The following is an 8,485-nucleotide window of genomic DNA, read 5'->3' on the forward strand; positions in this document are numbered from 1 at the left end:
TTGTGGTCGGGTTACAGAACTAGCCCGTGATAAAGAGAGGACTTTAGAGCCAGTGGTGGATCCTCAGGAAGCTCCATTTCATCATCAACTGGTGGGGCATGGGCCAGCCCAGCCACCACCTGCACCAGTTATGGATCTTGAGCTACCGGCAACCATTACTTAATTATTGACAGTGTTAAGGGGTATGCAGCAGTAGGCCCCAATTCTAGCCCCTACTATGTCAGTAATACAGGGTCAACCTATAGCAGTGGCTCCAAAAGTTCAGCCGTCACCAACCCCTGTTGTTGATTAACCAATTATAGCGGATGAGACCATGTCTCTACGAGAGTAGAAGATGCTCGGGGTGTTTTAGAGATTATTTCCACTGAGATTTAAGGAGTGATTGGAGAGGATACCTATGAGTTCCTTTTGACTAGTCAGGAGCAACTACAGTCTTTGGGTCTTGTGGAGTCGAGGGGAGCTAAATTTATTGCTCACCAATTTCATAGGACATCCAGGCCGTGGTGGAACTCATATTTATAGACCAATCTGGTTGGGTCACCTTTGATATCATGGGATGAGTGTTTAGAGGCTTTCTTGTCTAGGTACATTTAGCAGAGCATTAGGCACAGGCTCTGCGATCAATTCTCAAGATTGAAGTAGGGCTCTATGACCATCTTGGAATATGAGGAGAGGTTCTATGAGTTATCCCGCCATGCCACAATGATATTACCTATTGAGAAGGAGAGAGTTTGTTATTTTATGTGTGGACTGAGATTCCAGTTGAGGATCAAGAAAAAGCCTTTGGCTTTAGCAGGATGGTCATTTCTAGAGGTAGATGATCATGACCAGGCCATGGAGCATATTTATCATGAGGCCCATAGGGCAGTGACAAGAGGACTCACTACTAGGGAAGCTAAAATGGGTCTTGATCATGGGCCAGGAACTGTTATGATAGGCCCCACCCATAGATTTAGCAGGGTCAGTCCAACCGGTCTATTCATGCAATATTTCCTACTTCAGAGAGTAGCCAATAGCGTTTGGATGGTCATAGCATAGGCCATAGTTGAGGGGACTAGATACGGGTACTACCAGTTATAGTGGCTGATTTCATGTGAGTTGTTCCTTTTAAGGTTGTTATGACTGTGGAGAGTTAGACCATCGGTCTAGGGATTTCCTTCATACAGAGATTGCTGCTCCAACTCCTACTGCATCCAGGCCAGTGTCAATGGTACTCCCTCTAGTTATGGCAGTATTTAGGATCAAGATCATCGGGGTGGATGATAGGGTGCTCAAGGTGGAGAATGAGGTGGCAAGTCAAGCATTAGATAGAATGCATAGGGTAGAGGTGCCTAGGTCCATTTCTATACAGCTCCGGTGAGGGCAGAGGTTAAGGCATCTGATGATGTCATCACAGGCATGTTTCTTTTATACCATCAGCCCCTCACAACTTTATTTGATCCAGGCTCTACATCTTCATATGTGTCTGTTTATTGTGCTCCCCGATTGGGTATGAGTTCAGAGTCTTTAGTAGAGTCAATTCATGTTTTAACCCCTGTGGGTGAGTCCTTAGTAGTTGATCAGGTATTGCGATCTTTCTTAGTGACTATACATACTAGACATGGTAGATTTTAACGTGATTTTGGGCATGGACTAGTTATCCCCCTACCATGTGGTTTTAGATTGCTAAGCTAAGACAGTTACCTTAGCCATTCCTGGCATTCCTCCAGTTTTGTGGCAGGGTGCTTATAGTCACACACCGATAAGAATTATCTCTTTTATTTGGGCTTAGTGGTTGGTTGCTTCCTGGTGTTTATCTTATTTGGCCTATGTGTGAGATGTTAGCTTATGGATGTGTTTTCTACTGACCTACCTAGCCTACCCCTAGAGTTGATATTGATTTTTCCATAGACTTGGATCTAGAAACCCATTATATTTCTATTCCGCTTTATTGACTAGACCCCGCAGAGCTCAAGGAGCTCAGTGATCACCTTGAGGACCTCTTAGGTAAGGGGCTCATTCGATTGAGTGAAGGTCAATTTGTTCTGATCTTTTAAAAAAGAACCATATGTGACCAACCCTCGTCCCATAACTTTGAAACCCCATAACATCAGTTTTAGAGCTCCAATGCCGGTGACTACAAATCTTGTGTGTCTTTGGTGATCATGAGAGTGTATTGGAGTGTTTAGAGAGTGTCTGAGATCTTGTATTCGAGGTAAACTTCACTATCTATCTGCTGCCATAGTTGAGTTTCTTATCTTTATTGTGAAAAATAACATGTCTCGAATTTGCACTGTTTCGAGTCCCGAATTATGTTCCATTTTAGGATACAAGTTCAGGAAGCTAATTAAGACTTTTGTATGGAGTTAATTCTAGAATTTTTTGTGTGGGACTCACTTTTCCATCTTAGATTGCGAAATTGGTCTGTCTACATATTTAGTAATCTTAGTGACTAAATAACCATACTAATATTGTGATTCTATTTTTGATAGTGTGGCGTGTTCCAAGACCGTACAGAAGGGAAAGGCTATGGAAACTTAATTTTAGAGCGTGCGCGACCAGCCTAAAGCTAGGCTATGATTTTCCTCTCCTTAGTTTGAGCTTGATTATGTGAAATCATGAACATTAGTTGGAATTTGGGTTGTTAGATTCTTGATCATGCCTAGTAGTGTAGAAAACTTATTTTAGGCTATTTTAAGTAATATCGGGGTATTTGTGAGCATGTTGCTTATTTTATTGTGATCATTCATGCCTTGTGGCTTTGTAATTGTTGTTTTATGTTGATGTTGAGCATGTTAGGATTAGTCTAGGCTTAGACTAGTGTTTTCCATAGACTTGCAATATTTGGAGCCTTTAGACCTTGTATTTACTCTGACGTCGATTCGGATGGTTGATCTCCCTGTAGACCGAAATAGCATACTTGGGTCAGGTAGCTGAGCTTTAGATTAGGCATTGCCTCAGCTTCGATGACCTTCTACCCTTTATCCCTCTTCTTACGGCCTATACGTTGATTATTTTAGCTTTTGGGCTTCATTTGGCAATTTGGGATCGGGTATGGTTCAAGCTTGGAGTTCTTGGTTAATTATCTAAGAGTGGACGTCGTTTAATGGGGGTTTTATGATGAAGAGATGACATGATATCATTTGGCATCCACTATAATCGTAGATTCAAGGTCTGGCCATGTTGCCCTCTTATCCTCGAGGTTTGAGCATTGGACTTTTTAGTTGGGCTGTTCCTACTAATTATTTAGAGATTACTATTGACTCATTTTGGATTTGGACTATTTGCCCCTTTGAGACTCATTCGGGTTTTGAGGTTCGGGCATTGGACTTCTTAGCTGGGTTGTTGTTGTTGCTTACTTGGAGTCTATCCACAATTTGAGGTCCGGGCTATGCTATTCTCACTCTGGACTCACCATTTTATAATACATGAAGCTTCAGCTATTTTGTATACCCGTCGAGCTTTTGAGGGTCCGCTCGAATTTTTATTTAATTTGCGCACAAGTGTACCTTCTGGGCTTATAGTTGTGCTTAGTTTCTTCTAGTTCATTACACTCGTGTGCATCTTCTTTACATTCTGTTTAAAACTCTGTTGTTTCCTAGATTCTATCTTTTCATACTACATTGAATTTTCATGCTCAGTCGGCCTATGATACCTATTGTGTACCTATTATTTTGGTATTCATACTACACTCAGAATTTGTTTTCATGATGCAGGTACGAGTACCAGTTAACAGCACTAATTCAAGTTAGTTGTAGTCTATATAAAAGGCGAGGGTGAACAAATGACATTTTGGATTTACCTGACTCCATCTGTATAAAGTTGACTAGTCTTTTGCTTTCTGAGAGAAGTCTTTATTTTCGTGGTCCACTTTTAGGACTAGTATCTATTTTGTAGTAGCTCTGTACTTATGATTTTCAAGGTTCGAGAAGGGATTCTATTGGCATGTATATATATTTTGGCTTGCTTCCCCTCATTCTTTTGTAATTTTTGTTATTTGTTTAAATTTTGGTTTAGTTTCTATCCTTAATCCAATTACTCACAGTTCTGGGATACATGTTGGCTTACCTACTAGTGGGTTATAGTATGTGTCATCATGACTAAAGGAATCGCATCGTGACATTTTAATTTTTAAAAAAATGTAAATTAATGATATTGTAATGAAGTTGTCCATCGTTTTTTGTCAAAAATCTAGTCAAACATCTAACAAAAATGTGGACAGGAGAGACACTGTTTGTCGTTCATGTTATGCTTATAGACGGTCAGAACATATTTTTTCTTCTCCTCTCTTCTTCTCTCTGACTCTCCTCACCTCCACCTCCACTATTGCACCACCTCTGCAAGAACATGGTTATCCCCCTCACACCCATCGCCAGCCCCACCTCCAAGCCCCCTTTTCTCTCAATTAATTAAGGTTAGGATTTTTAATTTTATGATTTTTCTTTCAATTTGAGTTATTTTTTATTTTTATGTTAGTTTATTGTATTTATTTTATCCAACTTATCTTATTGACATTGTTACATTGTAAATTTGATTGTGAATTAGTTTATGAACTTAAAATTTTATTTTTTAGGGTTTGGCTTGAATTGAGATTTTTTGAATTAGATTGTGAATAAAAGATTTTTGATCTTGAATGTTTATTGAAGGATATGTCATGAACTTTAACTTTAGAATACTTTAATTAATATGAATCTTTTAACTTGAACTTAGAAAAATTGAATTGTATGATTTTTGAATTTAGCTTGTGAACTATAAAAAAAAACTTGAATGATAGGATTTATCAACTTTTAAGCTTGAACTTTAGAAAACTTGAATTATAGGATATATGAACTTAGGTTGTGAACTATAGAAAACTTGAATTGAAGAATTTATGAACTTAGCTTGAACTTTAGAAATTTTGAGTTGTAGGATAATCAACTTGTAAGCTTGAACTTTAGAAAACTTGAATTATAGTATATGTATGAACTTGAAATTTGAAAATTTTGATTTTAGGTTGAATTTGTTAACTCGAATTTATTACTAGGCTAAATTAAGTGTCTTAGATTCTTGATTTTAGGTTGAATATAATATTAAAGAAAGAGTAATGCCACGAAAGGTATAAGGAGTGAAGCATGAATTGTGTAGCTATAAAACATGGTAAATAATCTGTTATATTAGGTGACACTTCGTCATTGTAAGAAATTACAAATCATCATATCGTATTTATCTATTGTAATAAGTAGTCGTGTCATATTATCAAGATTTTAAATCATATATTTTAAGAAAAATGAAAAAAAATTATAATCACGTCATAAATATGATGTTGTAAGAGAATATTGTTAATTATTCTATTGAAGTTGTGTAATGACCCTCCAGGTTATTTTTGTGTAAATGCATTCTTTTTCTCATTTAGAGAATTACTATAGTGACCCCAATTCATTTATGACTTGCTAGCACTGACTATTCGATTGCCTGGTCGTTCATTTGGGATTTATGCATGTTTCCCTATTTTGAAACTTGAATAAGTGATTTCAGTCGAAATGTCAGGTAAACGACCTAAGAATAGAATTCTGACGGTTTTATCAGATCTAGAATTATTATTTTAGGCTAGTGGCATGATCAATATGAGCCCTGAGGCTTTCAATGCAACTTTGGATCATTAGGCGTTTTAGCCTTTAAGATTTAGCCTAAGTTTGACCTTGGTCAATATTATTGGAAAACATGCTCGGATGATAATTCCGTTAGTACGGTTAGCTTTGAAATATCAAAATTGGTCTAGAACAACCCTTCGTGCACTTTCTGAGGCTTTCAATCTAATCCCCGAGGCCTTTTGTAGAATTGGCTTAAGATGGCACTTGGGTGTGCGACCCACTTTTTGTTGAGATGACCTCGAATAGAAATTTTGATGCAACATTGATTCTGAAACATCAAATTTGATAGGGTATCATAGTTTGTTTATATGCATGGGGTTCCAAACAAATCCCGAGCACCCCTTCGGAGACTTGGACAATGCAAAAATCTGATGTTGAAGCAATTGCTTATGCATGGGAATTTTTCTCTTTGCATTTGTGAGACCCTAGGCCGTGTTCGCGGAGCTCAATCCTTTTGTTCTCCACGTTCGTAGGTCAGGCATTGCATTCACGGAGGTCTGTTGACTCTTTCTCTATATTCGCGGAGGTCTGGTGTAACACCTCGAACTATTCTAGCCTAGATCAAAATTGAGAACAAAGAGAAAACCATAGAAAATGTGAGGAAGTGGGCTGGCGGGGGGTCTACAACCTACTCTACAGCCTTAGAGTGATCAACGAGCCATAGAAAAGGCTTGTGGAACTCCTCCACACTTAGCCATATTTTAAATGGTTCAGATCAGTCCTACGAGTCAAGTCTACAACCTGTCGTTTGTTCTATGACCCTTAGGAACTAGTCATAAAACCTTTTGACAATTAGTCAAATTTCAGTGATCAAGGACCACTTCTAGGATTCAAGTTGACGAGCCGTAAAATGATCTACGACCCTTATGGCCGATTGTAGAACTAGGTGAAACATTCTAGTAGCTACAGGAATATGCACTTAGAACTACAACGGGTTCTAAAACCCATAGGAGTTTGCATGACCCGTCAAGGACCCCGTAGACCCCAACCCTTTTTTCCTTTAGTGAAGTCCACGAGGGGATTTGAAGACCCGTCTAAGGGTCTACGACCCATAGAAGGTGGTGGTAGACCCCTATGTATATTTTCCAGAATGTCTAAGTTTTGGACCTAGGCTTCTACAGTCAACCTTCCCTGGCCCGTGGAAGACTCTACGGTCTGTAGGAATGCCTGTAGATGGCCTAGAGTCAAATTTAATAAGGATTACTTTGGTCCTTTCCCACATTTTCCAAACTTAACCCATAAAATTAGTCCCTTATCAGTACCCAAAGGGGTTTCTCTCTCAAAAATACTTGGAAACTTTTGAGATCAAGAATTGGAAAAGAAGGAGAAGAGCTAGGGTTCAAGGGTTTCAAATAAGGTCTTTAATTTTCAGCTAGATAATCACCATTCTAGGTATGTAAGGCTATCATAATGTTGAACTAAGTTCATCTTTATTCCCTACATCTTCATACAGTCAAGAAAAGTGGAGTTTTAAGTTCCAAATCCAATAAAGTGAATTCCTAAGTATCTATAGAACTTCTTATTGAATTCTAGTATGTATATTTGACTATACTTTAATGAGTTGAATGTTTGAGGTTATGGATTCAGGTTTACATCCACATGAACCCCAGTTGAGTTTTGCATTAATTATTTTATGCATTATTGAAGAAAAAGAATGATAATTATAAATACTAAATTGAGAAAGAGTTGAGCATAAGTTGAATTTGAAGAAGTCTCTTGATGTCTATTTTCAAGCATAAGTATTAATGCATTTAAAACTTTATTTTGTGATTGAGTTGAAAAGTTAATGTATACTTTTTAAATGAATTATTGAGTTGATCATAATGTTCGTTCGGACAACTCCTCATAGTCCCAAAAGAGGACTTTTTATATGGATCCAGTGATGTAACGTCCCTTATCCTTGCAAAGTATTGGATGACTTTAGCAACGACAGTGCTTCGTTGAATCGTCACTAGCTCATAAGTGATGGTTGTCAGTTAAATAAACTCGCTAAAATGTAAAGTATTATATTTTAATACATTGAGTTGCACTCACTATTGCATAGCTTTTGAAGTACTGTTTTACTATATGGCATGTTTTTTTTAGTTGAGCTATTTTCAGATTTTAGTCCCTTGAGTTGAGTATCTTGTGTAAATTTCCTTTCAACCATTTTACATATTGTACATTTCATGTACTAACGTTGTTCGACCTGCATCATTTTATAATCTAGATACAGGTGTTAGAGATCATCAGCAAGTGCATCGTCGAGGATCTATCTTTCTTACCTTTTGGTGAGACCTCTTTACATTCAGAGGAGCTCCTTCTTTATCAGTTTGTTTTTATTATATTAGTTCTTTTAGGTAGTCATGGGCTTGTCTCATCACCTTCTTAGTAGTTAGTCGAGGCTTCATAGAATGAGTAGAGTGGAGTCATTATGAGTCTTTTAAAGTCTGTTTTAAACTACGACTTCAATTATTGAGTTATGATATTGAGTTATACTTTTAATTGAATAATTTAAATTATTATTTAAAGATTGATGATAATGTTTATATATACCCACTAGAGTTACTCTTTTATTCAATTGAGTCTTCCACTAAGTGAGTTAGCCAAGCCAAGGGTTCACTTGAGACCAACAATAGTTTTTAAGTGCTAGCCACATCCAGGGTATAGGCTCGAGGCATGACATATTTGGTATCATAGCATAGAGTTCAAGAGTCATAAGGTGTGTATGACGCCAAGTCTAGTAGAGCCCTTCTTATCACTGTGAAGTACAACATATCTATAATGAGGAGGCTACCGAACTTTAGGAATTGTTTCACTTCTTTCTTATTCTATTTCTTGCTATTGAGTTTAACTCTATGAAAATATCTTTCTTTCGTGCGTTTCACGATTTCAGA

This window comes from Solanum dulcamara, chromosome 2 (genome assembly GCF_947179165.1).
Source record: "Solanum dulcamara chromosome 2, daSolDulc1.2, whole genome shotgun sequence".
Lineage (NCBI taxonomy): Eukaryota > Viridiplantae > Streptophyta > Magnoliopsida > Solanales > Solanaceae > Solanum > Solanum dulcamara.